Source organism: Eumetopias jubatus, unplaced genomic scaffold, assembly GCF_037043125.1.
Source record: "Eumetopias jubatus isolate StellerSeaLion01/CBP00866 unplaced genomic scaffold, mEumJub1_p1.0 scaffold_13, whole genome shotgun sequence".
Lineage (NCBI taxonomy): Eukaryota > Metazoa > Chordata > Mammalia > Carnivora > Otariidae > Eumetopias > Eumetopias jubatus.
In genome coordinates, this window is record NW_028274819.1 from 41,669,114 (window position 1) to 41,682,668 (window position 13,555).

At 39.8% G+C, this 13,555-nt stretch overlaps 1 non-coding gene across 1 annotated transcript; it reads right to left on the reverse strand.

Annotated features, from left to right (window-relative positions):
* Positions 1 to 3,772: 3,772 nt before the first annotated feature.
* LOC114219435 (U6 spliceosomal RNA) lies at positions 3,773 to 3,876 on the reverse strand. Its single transcript, XR_003611375.1, has one exon. It is a non-coding gene; the product is annotated as a U6 spliceosomal RNA (small nuclear RNA).
* Between the last annotated feature and the right edge of the window lie 9,679 nt (positions 3,877 to 13,555).

Consider the following 13,555-nt stretch of genomic DNA (forward strand, 5'->3'; position numbering starts at 1 on the left):
GGACCGTGGTGTGTGTTCCACTGAAGCTCTAGGATTTTGAAGTGCCAATAGGTGTTCAATAAATAGGAGAAGTGGCATGCCCAAGGCTGCACAGCCTCGTGAGGGCCAGCACCAGAATCTCACGCAGGTCTGACAGACCCCAAAGTCCGTACTGTCTTCTTGATAGCAAAGCAGACTTTTTACAGGAGAATAATGTATTATTGGTGATCTGGAAGCTGAACGTTTGGGGGCACGTGTTTGGTTGACTGAATTGCATTTTGATTCATCTTTGAGCATGAACTATTTTGCATTTAAGTTGCTGGCTTAGTGCCAAGCACATCAGGACTATCTAGTATAAACTGAAGTCCTTCACTGTGGCTGATCAAGGGAAAGAGTCTCTGCACAAAAACTCCTTTTATCATAGGTGGTAGTGATTTGTCCTGAGATGAATTGGTTGGAAAGGGAGGGCCTCGGACAGGTGTCAAAAGGTGTGTTCCAGTCTAGGCTATGTTATGTAACTAGTCACACAACTTGCCCTCTGTGGGCCCCAATGTCTTCATTTAAAAATGGGCATTAAAAACTCTTGCCTTGGGACACCTGGGTGGCTCGGTCGGTTGGGCGTCTGCCTTCAGCTTGGGTCGTGATCCCGGGGTCCTGGGATCGAGCCCTGCATCTGGCTCCTTGCTCAGCGGGGAGCCTGCTTCTCCCTCTGCCTGCTGCTCCCCGTTTGTGCTCTCTCTCTGACAAATAAATAGGTGAAATCCTAAAAACAAAAACAAAAAAGCTCTTGCCTTGCCCACCTCCTAGAGATGCTGTGATCAGAAAGGGGAGAAAGCACACAAACCTTTATGTTTTAAATCCATCATATACTCCATCCTCTCAGAACCAGTTCAAATATTAGTAACTGTGCTCTGAGAATCATGTAAAACTTGAAAAAAAAAAGAATCAATTACTTCATTCTTATTAACTGAAAATTTTGCCATGATCAGGCCACAGACTGGGAAAAATTCACATCTTGTTTTGTCAATCACAAGAGGTATCTATCTGGAATGGAACTGGCACCACATCTGTGCTCTCAGATTCAAATGCTACTTCTTAGCCTAGTGAGTACCTTTCCTTAATTGTATGAAATGATAAATGTGAAAAAGAATTCTGTAGGGCTTGATAGCTTGAGGTCAATAGTGGTGATTATTAACCTCGGGAGTACATTTGAATTGCCTAGGGAGATTGAAGATCATACCAATGCTACCAACACCAATTGTATTTCTTGGGGGTAGGGCCCAGGCTTTTTTCCTTTCCTTTCCTCCTCTCCCCTCCCCCTCCTTTCCTTTCCAAGATTTATTTATTTATTTTAGAGAGAGAGAGCATGCATGTGTGGGGCAGAGGGAGAGACGATCTCAAGCAGACTCTGCACTGAGCATGGAACCCAACACAGGGCTCAATCCCACGACCCTGAGATCACAGCCTGAGCCGAAACCAAGAGTCTGATGCTTGCTTAACCAATTGTGCCACCCAGGCACCCTTGGGCTTTTTTCTTTTTAAAGCAACTAGATAGGGGCGCCTGGGTGGCTCAGTCAGTTAAGCGTCTGCCTTCAGCTCAGGTCATGATCCCAAGGTCCTGGGGGTCCAGCCCTGTGTTGGGCTTCCTGCTCAGCAGTGAGCCTGCTTCTCCCTCTCCCTCTACCCCTCTCCCAGCTTGTTCTCTCTCTCTCAAATAAATAAAAATCTTTAAAAAAAATTAAAGCAACTAGGTAATTTTAATGGGCAGTAAGGTCTATAGGTACATGAAAGTGTGAAATGAAAAAGCTCTAACAGTGCTGTCCAACTGAAATATAATGTGAGCCACAAAGGTGAGCAAATATATGCAACTTAAAATTTTGTAGTAACCACTATTTTAATAATAAATTTTGCATAACCCAATACATTCAAAATATTATTTCAACATGTAATCAACACAATTATGAATGAGATTTTTTTTTTAAAGATTTTATTTATTTATTTGACAGAGAGAGATATAGCGAGAGAGGAACACAAGCAGGGGGAGTGGGAGAGGGAGAAGCAGGCTTCCTGCCGAGCAGGGAGCCTGATGTGGGGCTCGACCCCAGGACCTTGGGATCATGGCCTGAGCCGAAGGCAGATGCTTAACGACTGAGCCACCCAGGCGCCCCCATCATATAGGTTTTATACATATATGTCTTGCATATATTTTTTCATTAGGATTATTCCTAAGTTGTTTGTATATTTGCTACTATTATAAGGGAGAAGAGTTCAGCAACTGATTATTGAGCTATTGATTTTGTGATATTATCTTGGTCCTGGACTCCCTTATAATTCTAAGATTTTGGGGTTGTTTTCCACATTTAAAGCATCATGCCAAATTATCTGCAAATAAAGATAATTTTATTTCCTTCCCAATACTTAAATCTCATTTCTGTTTCAGGTCTTCTTATATTAGCAAAAACTTCTAAAACAACATGAAATAATAGCATCACTATAGGTATGCTTGTTCTTTTCTTGTTAATGTTTTCTTATTTTAACGAGAATGTCTTTAAATGTTTCATTGTTAAAGAATGTTTCTTTTGGGCCACCTGGGTGGCTCAGTCATTGAGCCTCTGCCTTCGGCTCAGGTCATGATCCCAGGGTCCTGGGATCAAGCCCCACATCGGGCTCCCTGCTCGGTGGGGAGCCTGCTTCTCCCTCTCCCACTCCCTCTGCTTGTGTTCCCTCTCTCGCCGTGTCTGTCTCTGTCAAATAAATAAAATCTTAAAAAGAAAAATGTTTCTTTTTTCTTTTTTCTTTAATAAAGATTTTATTTATTTATTTGAGAGAGAGACTGAGAGAGAGAGCATGAGCAGGGCAGAGGAAGTGGGAGAAGCAGACTCCCCCACTGAGCAGGGAGCCTGATGTCGGGCTCGATCCCAGGACCCTGGGATCATGACCTGAGCTGAAGGCAGATTCTTAACTGACTGAGCCACCCAGGCATCCCTCTTTTTCTTTTTTTTATCAAGATTTTATTTATTTGAGAGAGAGAGAATGGGAGCATGAGCAGGGGGGAGGGGCAGAGGGAGAAGGAAAAGCAGACTCCCCACTGAGTGGGGAGCCTGAGCCCGATGAGGAGCTCGAGGCAGGGCTTGATCCCAGGACCCTGAGATCATGATCTGAGCCACAGGCAGATGCTTAACCAACTGAGCCACCCAACTGAGCGCCCCTGTTAAAGCGTTTCTGAGAGAGAGAGACTCTCAAAAAATTTTTTTGGTTATTTGTAATTTTCTAATACTTTTAAAAAACTTTTTGAGATAATTATTGATTCACAGAATTTTGCAAAAACAGTATGGATTCACAGAATTTTGCAAACACAAAATTTAACTCTCCACCCAGTTCCCCAGTGGTTATATCTTATGTAACTGCAGGATAATAACAAAAGCAGAACATTGACATTGGTACAATGTATATTTCTATAGTGATTTTATCCGTTTGCGTAGCCACCATTGCAATCAAGATACAGAACTGTTTCATCACTACAAAGACCTCCCTCATGCCATTCCTTTATGGCCACATATTTCCCCTCCCCACCACCATCCCTAATGCCTGGCAACCAGTAGTGAGTTCTCTGCCTCTATAATTTTTTTTTTTTAATTTTGAGGATGTATGGTATCAAGTAATATGTAGCCTTTTCAAATTGGCTTTTTCAGCATAATGCTTGGAAGTCCATTCAAGTTGTATCAATAGTATGTTCCTTTTCATTAACAAGTAGTATTCCATGGTACAGCTGTACCATAGTTTTGTTTTGTTTTTTAATATGGAACACTTCAGTAATTCGCATGTCATCCTTGTGCAGCAACCACGCTCACTTCTGTATTGTTCCAACTCTAGTATATGTGCTGCTAAAGTGAGCGCTGTGCCACAGTTTTTTAAACATTCACCTATTGTAGAACATTTTGTTTCCAGTTTTTGTCTAATACAAAAAGCTGCTGTGACCAATCATTCACAAATTTTTATGTGAACATATGTTTCATTTCTGAGGTAAATGTCCAGGAGTAGGATTGCTAGGTCATATGGTAAGTGAATATTTATTTTTTAAAGAAACTGCCAAAACTATTTTCCAGGATGGCTCTAAGATTTCACATTCCCGCTAGGAAAGTGTAAGAGATACAGTTTCTCTGCATATTCACCAGCATTTGACATTGTCACTATTTTTAATTTTAGATTCTAACATAATTTTAAAAATCAGTGATGATTTTATCAAATATATATTTTGGCATTTATTGAGATAATTTTATGGGATCTCTTATTGCTTTCTTGATGAATTGCATTATTTTATCCTTAAGTATACGTATACTTTTTTTTCCTCCAATGTCACATTTCCCTTTTTGGGGGGAGATAATAGGAGGAGGAAGAAGAGGGGTAAACAGGGTCCCACTGGAATCTCCAAAGTGTATGAGACTGGTAGTACAAAGATGGGAGGAGATGGCTAGGCAGATTGGGTGGAAGGCCTCCAAGGTTCTTTTTTATGATTTCTTTTTTTTTTTTAAGATTTTATTTATTTATTTGACATAGACAGAGAGAGAGAGCACAAGCAGGCAGAGAGGCAGGCAGAGGGAGAAGGAGAAACAGGCTCTCCACCGAGCAGGGAGCCCAACGCGGGACCCGATCCCAGTGGGATCATGACCCGAACCGAAGGCAGCCGCTCAACCAAACTGAGCCACCCAGGCGCCCTTTTTTCTGATTTCTATACCCTAATGAAAATAATATGAAATATATTTAAGTGCCTAAAACATGGTATTTAGTAAATGTCAGTTGCTTTTCCTAGCAGGGTTCTCCACAGGCTAGGTTGTACCTAGACATCATCATCCTTCTCCTTTCCAGGAATGAGGCTCACCTGGAAAACCATTGCACTAACATGTTGTACAGTAGTTTGGATGATGCATTTAGTTAGCTGGCTCAGTGCAGGGTCTCACTGTCTCCCTGTCCTCCCCACTCCACTCTGCCAGGGATGGGCTAAGAGTAGTGTCCCAAACGGCAGCCCTGAGGCCTAGCCAGCTTTTCCCAACAGATTCCAAGTGTAGGGTGATGGCTTGCAACTCTCCAGTGCACAGTCCTCTCCTTCTGGTGATGATACTTGTACAGAGAGACACAGACACGTGTGCTCATTCTGCTGGCTGTCTTCAGGATCTCAACAGCCTTGCTGTGCTCAATCTCTTGGAAATCGACATCATTCACAGCTAGGGTCTGGTCTCTTTCCTGAAGTCCTGCTCAATGTGCGTCAGAGCTGGGAATCACCTTGGAAATGAAGACACCTAGCAGGGAGGCCTTTCCTCCTTGGATGTTAAATCCCAACTGAGCTCCAGGGGGCTTCTTCAGTGTGATGATTGGGGGCAGAAACCGGGTCAACTCATTGTTGCAGGCTTCATGGCATACCCTCTCCTGCGGGGGAATCCCTGCTGGGGGCAGGGGGTGGGGGGAGGGTGGCGGTTCTAACAGGCTGATAGGAAAACCGCCAGGTAGTCATCGTAAAGACTCTGGCTGTCCACCTCTAAGGCGCCACCAGCCAGCCTCAGCCACCTCAGGCTCCGCTCACTGCCAGTTCCACATATATGTTTTAAACGGGAAAAAAATATCAAACAGTACAAAAAGAACACAAGGAAAAGTAAGTCTCTTCCCATCACTACCACTGAAAAAATCACTTTACCTGTTTCTTTTGTTGTCATCTACTATATATATTTGTATTTACATTTATTTATGTATTAGTTTTATTGAGATAAAATTGACATATAGCATTGTGTAAGCTTAACAAGTACAACGTGTTGATTTGATGCTTACATATTGTGAAGTGATTACCATAGTGGCATTAGTAAACACCTCCATCACCTCACATAATTACCATTTCTTTTCTTGTGGTGAGAATATTTAAGATCTAGTCTCTCAGCCACTTTAGGGATTATTGTTAACTATAATCACCATGCTGTATATTAGATCCCCAGAACTTAAAACCTGGTGTTTGTACCCTTTGACATCTCCCCATATCCCCTACCCTCTGGCATCCACCATTCTACTCTCTGTTTCTAGGAGTTCACCTATGAATTTAGATTCTGCAGATTAAGTGACAAGTGGCATGTTATGACTGAATATATATCTATATTCTATATAGATATTCTATATATTCGCTCTATATATCTGTATTCTCAGATATAGTACCTGTGTCTGTATATGTCTCACAACTTCTTTATCCAGTCATCTGTTGAAGGACACTTAGGTTGTTTCCATATCTTGGCTACAGTAAATACAGTTCATGCAGTTAACATAGGAGTGCAGATAGTTTTCTATGTTTTCATTTCTTTTGGATATACACCCAGAAGTGGGATTGCTGGATAATATGGCAGTTCTATTTTTAATTTTTTTAAGTTATTTGAGAGAGAGAGTGAGAGCGCAAGTGGTGGGGGAGGAGGGGCAGAGGGAGAGGGAAAGAAAGTCATAAGCAGACTCCCCGCTGAGCACAGAGCCCGACATGGGGCTCGATCTCAGGATCCCAAGGTCAGGACCTGAGTAGAAATCAAGAGTTGGATGCTTAACCGACGGTGCCATCTAGGTTCCCCTGTTTTTAATTTTTTGTGGAAACACTATATTATTTTCCATAGTGGAGTGTACAAATTTACATTCCCCCCCATGGTGCACAAGGTTTCCCTTTTCTCTACATCCTTGCCAACACTGATTATTTCTTGTATTTTTGATGGGAGTCATTCTAACAGGTGTGAGGTGATATTTCATGGTGGGTTTGATTTTCATTTTCCTCATGATTGGTGATGTTAAGCATCTTTTCACGTTATCTGTTGGCCATTTGTGGAAAAATATCTATTCATATCTTCTGCCCATTTTTTAAAAAGATTTTATTTATTTGAGAGAGAGAGAGAGAGAGAGAGAGAGCATGGGGTGGGGGAGGGTCAGAGAGAGAAGCTCAGCAGGGAGCCTGACTCAGAATTCCATCCCGGGACTCCAGGATCATGGCCTGAGCTGAAGGCAGTTGCTTAACCAACTGAGCCACCCAGGAGTCCTCTTCTGCCCATTTTTAATTGGACTGTTTTTGGCTATTGACTTGTATGAGTTCCTTATATAGTTTGGATATTAACCTTTTATCAGCTATATGATTTTAAAATATTTTTTCTTCCATTCTGTAGGTTGCCTTTTCATTCTGTTGATTGCTTCTTTTGCTGTGCAGAAGCTGTTAGTTTGATGTAGTCCCACTTATTTTTGCTTTTGATGCTTATGCATATGGTAGCATATCTGAAATATCATTGCCAAGACCAACATCAAGGAACTTCTTCTCTATGTTCTTTTTTTTAAAGATTTTATTTATTTATTTGACAGAGAGAGAGAGAGAGAGCACACAAGTAGACAGAGTGTCAGGCAGAGGGAGAGGGAGAAGCAGGTTCCCCGCTGAGCAGAGCCCAACGCAGGGCTCCATACCAGGACCCTGGGATCATGACCTGAGCCGCAGGCAGCCACTTAACCGACTGAGCCACCCAGGTGCCCCATCTCTATTTTTTTTTTTTAATAGGAGTTTGATGGTTCTGGTCTTAAGTCTTTAATCCATTTTAGGTTAATTTTTGTGAGTAGTGTAAAATAGGGATCCAATTTCATTTTTTCTGGATGTGATTATCCAGTTTTCCCAACGCCATTCATTGAAGAGACCACCCTTTCCCCATTGAGTATTCTTGGCTTATTTTGTCAAATATTAGTTGACCATATATGTGAGGGTTTATTTCTGGGCAGTCTCTTCTGTTCCATTGGTCTCTTTTTATGCAAATACCATACTGTTTTGATTACTATGGCTTTGTAGTATAGCTTGAAATCTGGGATTCTGCCAGCTTTGTTTTTTTTTTGTCCCCCCTCAAGATTGCTTTGGCTATTCAGAGTCTTTTGTGGTTTCATATGAATTTTAGGATTGTTTTTACAATTTCTGTGAAGAATGCCATTGGAACTTCAGTAGGGATTGTATTGAATCTCTAAATGGCTTAGGGTTGTATGGACATTTTAATGATATTAATTCTTCTCATCCACAAACACGGGATATCTTTCCATTTATTTGTGTCTTCTTTAATTTCTTTCATTTAAGCCTTATAATTTTCAATGCAAAGATCTTTCATCTCCTTGGTTAAATTTATTCCTAAGAATTTCATTGCTTTTGATGTTATTGTGAATGGAGTTGTTTTCTTTATTTCTTTTGCAGATATTTTGTTGTCATTCTATAGAAATGCAACCGAGTTTTGTATGTTGATTTTGTATCCTGCAACTGTACTGAATTTGATTAGTTCTAACAATTTTTTTTCTTTTTTGGTGGAAATTTTAGGATTTTCTCTGGACAAGATAATATCATCTGCAAACAAGACAGTTCAGTTTTACTTCTTCTTTCCCAATTTGGATGCCTTTTATTTATTTTTCTTGCCTAGTTGCTCTGGCTAGGACTTCCAGTGTTATGTTGAATAGGAGCAGTGAAAGTGGGCACCATGGTCTTGTTTCTGATCTTAGAGGAAAAGCTTTCAACCTTTTGCAGTTAAGTATGATGTTAGCCATAAGTTTGTTATATATGGCCTTTATTATGTGGAGGTATGTTCCTGCTGTACCTAAGTTGTTGAGAGTATTTAATCATGGAAAGATGTTGTACTTTGTCAAATGACTTTTATCTTTTTTTAAAAAGTCTTTTAATTATTTTTTTAAAGATTTTTATTTATTTATTTGACAGAGAGAGACACAGCGAGAGAGGGAACACAAGCAGGGGGAGTAGGAGAGGGAGAAGCAGGCTTCCCACGGAGCAGGGAGCCCGATGCGGAGCTCGATCCCAGGACCCTGGGATCATGACCTGAGCCAAAGGCAGACGCTTAACGACTGAGCCACCCAGGCGCTCCTGCTTTTTCTTTTTTTATGTCCATTTTATAATTGAGGGAAAGTAAAAGTATGCACACACACACACACACACACACAAAGAAAATAAGAATATTCATGTCACCCAAAGATAATTGCTTTGTGAAGATTTTGGTGTAGGACTTTTAGTCTTTCCCCCCAATATTTCCAGACCTTACCTAGGATCCAACAACTAAGATATCATCAGGTAGGATAATCCAGAGCCTTATTCTAGAACTATGACTGGCATTCCTTCTGTTTACTACCTATGTCTTTTTACTTTATTTTTTATTTTTTAAAAGATTTTATTTAAGTAATCTCTACACCCAATATGGAGCTTGAATTCACAACCCCAAGATCAAGAGTTACATGCTCCACCAACTTAGCCAGCTAGATGACCCTTTTAATTTTTTTAAAAAAAATTTTTATTTGAGTGTAGTTGATACACAATCTTGTATTAGTTTCAGACATATTACATAGTGATTCAATAAGTGTATATACATTATGCTATGCTCACCACAAGTGTAGCTACCATCTGTCACCATACAATGCTATTAAAATATCTTTGGGGCACCTGGGTGTACAGTTGGTTAAGCGTCCAACTCTTGGTTTTGGCTCAGGTGGTGATCTCAGAGTTGTGGGATTGAGCCCCACGTTGGGCTCTACAGAATCTCCTTGAGACTCTCTTTCCCTCTCTCTTTGCCCCTCCCCCTTGTGCTCTCTCTCAAATAAATAAATCTTTAAAAAAATATCTTTGACTGTATTCCCTATGCTGTGACTTTTATTCCCATGACTTATTCATTCCATAACTGGAAGCTGGATCTCCCACTCCCTTTAACACATTTTACCCATTCTTCCATCACCCTCCCCTCTGGCAACCATCAGTTTGTTCTCTGTATTTATAGTTCTGATTTTGCTTTTTGTTTGTTTATTCATTTGTTTTGTTTTTTAGATTCCACAAATGAGTGAAATTATATAGTATTTGTCTTTCTCAGTCTGACTTATTTCACTTACTATACCCTCTAGGTCCATCCATACTGTTGCAAATGGCATGATCTCATCCTTTCTTATGGCTGTGTAATATTCCACTGTGTGTGTGTGTGTAATCTCCCCAATGTTTATCTTTCATTCTAATATGTGGTGTATCACATCTATTGATTTGCATATGTTGAGCCATCCTTTCATCTCAGAGATAAATCCCACTTGATCATGGTATATGATCCTTTTAATGTGCTGCTAAATTAGGTTTGCTGATATTTTGTTGAGAAATTTTGCATGTATATATTCATCAGGCTATTGGCCTGTGGCTTTCTTGTAGTGTTTTGTTTTTGTTTTTGTTTTTTTTAATTTGTGAGAGAGAGACAGAGAGCAAGAATGAGTTGGGGGGAAAGGCAGAAAGAGAGGGAGAAGCAGGGTCCTGGCTGAGCAAGGAGTCCGATGCAGGGCTCGATCCCAGGACCCCGGGATCATGGCCTGAGCTGAAGGCAGACACTTAATGGATTGAGCCACCCAGGTCCCCTTCTTTTAGTCTTCTTATCTGGCTTTGGTAGCAGGATAATGCTGGCATCTTAAAATGAATTTGGGAGTGCTCTCTTCTGTTCAATTTTTTTGAAGAGTTTGAGAAGGACTGGTGTTAACTCTTCTTTAAATGTTTAGTAGAATTCACCATGGAAACTGGTCCTGGGCTTTTCATTGTTGGGAGAGTTTTGATTACTGATTCAAACTTCTTGCTTGTTACTGGTCTGTCCAGATTTTCTATTTATTCATGATTAAGTCTTGGTAGTTTGTATGTTTCTAGGAATTTATCATCTCTTCTGGGTTATCCAATTTGTTGGCATATAACTGTTCATAGTAATCTCTTATGATTCCTTGTATTTGTACAGTTGTAGTGTCCTCTTTTTCATTTCTGATTTTATTTGAGTCTTTTCTCTTTTTTTCTTAGTCTAGGTAAAGATTTGTCAATTTTATCTTTTTAAAATAGCTCTCAGTTTCACCGATCTTTTTTATTGTTTTTCTCTCTTTATTTCATTTATTTCTACTTTGATCTTTGTTATTTCCTTCCTTCTGCTAAATTTGGGCTTAGTTTGCTATTTTTTTAAAAAGATTTTATTTATTCATTTGAGAGAGAGAGACAGCATGAGTGGGGAGGGGCAGAGGGAGAAGCAGGCTCCCTGCAGAGTGCAGAGCCCAACATAGGGCTTGATCCCAAGACTCTAGGATCATGACTTGAGTGGAAGGCAGACGCTTAACCAACATAGCCATCCAGACACCCCTTAGTTTGCTATTTTGATTTCTTTTTTGACTCATACTTGTTCAGGAGTATATTATTTATTTATTAAAATATATTTTTTTAATTGAGTAAATTCTACCCTCAACATGGGGCTCAAACTCATGACCTGGAGATCAAGAGTTGCATGCTCTACTGACTGAACCAACCAGGTGCTCCAGTAGTATTTTTTAAGATTTATTTATTTATTTGAGAGAAAGAGAGGGAGAGAGAGTGAGAGCAGGGGGAAGGGCAGATGGAGAGAGAATCTCAAGCAGACTCCCCACTGACATGGGGCTCTATCTCACGACCCTGAGATCATGACTGGAGATGAAATCAAGAGTTGGACGCTTAACCGACTGAGCCACCCAGGCACCCCAAGAGTATTTTATTTAATTTCCACATATTTGATAATTTTTCAGTTTCTTCCTGTTATTGATTTCTAGTTTCACATCATTGGGGTCAGAAAAGGTACTTGGTATGATTTCAGTCTTCTTAAATTTGCTAAGGCCTGTTTTGTGACTTATTACAGGATCTCTCCTGGAGAATGTTCTCTGTGCACTTGACAAGAATGTGTGTTCTGCTGCTGTTGGATGGAATGTTCTTTGAATGTCTCTTAGATCCATTTGGTCTAAAGTGTCATTCAAGCCCATTGTTTCATTACTGATTTCCTGTCTGGATGATCTATACATTGTTGAAAGTGCAGTACTGAAGTCCCCTGCTATTATTATATTGCCTATTTCTCCCTTTGGATCTGTTAGTATTTGCTTAACATACTTAGGTGCTCTAATGTTGGGTGCATATATTTGTGATTATCTTCTTGATGAATTACCCCTTTATCATTATATAATGATCTTCTTTCTCTCTTGTTACTGTTTTTGGTTTAAAGTCTATTTTGTCTGACATAAGAATAACTACCCTGCTGTCTTTCGGTTTCCATCTTTCCATCTGGAATATCTTTCTCCAATCCTTCACTTTGAGCCTAGGTGTGTCCTTACAGCTGAAATGAGTTTCTTGTAGGCACCATATAGTTGGGTCTTGTTTTTTTTAATTACAAAAAAATTTTTTAAGTTTATTTATTATATAAAAAAAGATTTATTTATTTATTATAGAGAGTGAGAGCAAGTAGGGGGAGGGGCAGAGGAAGAGAATCTTCAAGCAGATTCCTGGCTGAACATGGGGCCGGACTTGAGGCTTGATCTCACAACCCGAGATCATGACCTGAGCTGAGATCAAGAGTCAGATGCTCAACTGACTGGCCACCCAGGCACCTCTATTTACTTTTAAGTAATCTTTACACCAAGGTGGGGCTCGAACTCACCACCCTGAGATCAAAAGTTGTATGCTCTTCCAACTGAGCCAGCCAAGTGTACCAGGTCTTGTTTTTTAAGTCCATCCAGCTACTCTATGACTTTTGATTAGAGAATTTAACCATTTACCTTCAGAGTAATTATCAACAGGCAAGGACTTACTAATGCATCTTAGTAGTGGTTTTCTGGCTATTTTATAGTTCATTTGTTCCTTTCTTCCTCTCTCGCTGCCTTCCTTTGTGAAATGATAATTTTCCTTAGTGGTATGCTTTGATTCCCTTCTCTTTATCTTTTGTGAACCTACTGTAGGTTTTTGCTTTGTGGCTACCATGAGGCTTACATAAAATATCATACAGATAGAACAGTCTATGCTGATAACAACTTAACTTTGGTTGCATAGAAAATCTTTACCCTTTTGCTCTCCTCCTTTTGTTTTTGATGTCACAATTTACCTCTTTTTATATTGTATATTCACTAACAAATATTGTAATTATTTTTAATATTCTTGTCCTTCATCTTTTATCCTAGAGTTAAGTGGTTAACATACCACTGCATCATAGTATCATTGTTCTGAATTTGTTTACATTCATATCTTTACCAGCATGTGTATATTTTGATGTGTTTTCCTGTTACTAATTAGTATCCTTTTTCAGCTTAAAGAACTCCTTTCAGCATTTCTTATAAGTCAGGTCCAGCAGTAATGGACTCCCTTAGTTTCTGTTTTTCTGGGAAATTCTTTATTTCTCCTTCATTTCTGAAGGATAACTTTGCCAGATAGAGTATTTTGGTTGGTAGTTTTTTCTTTTAGCAGTTTGAATATATCATCCCATTCTCTCCTAGCCTCTGAGGCTTCTGTTAAGGAATCTTCTGATAGCCCTATGGGGGTTCTTTGTAAGTTACAAGCGTCTTTTCTTTTCCTGCTTTTAAGATTCCTTCTTTGTCTTTGATTTTTGGCAGTTTTATTATAACGAGTCTTGGAGAGGGTCTCTTTGAGCTTCTTGAACTTGGATATCCAAAGCTCTCACCAGATTTGGGCAGTTCGCAGCCATTATTTCTTTAAATAAGCTTTCTTCCTCCTTCTCCCTCTGGAATTCCGTAATTCATA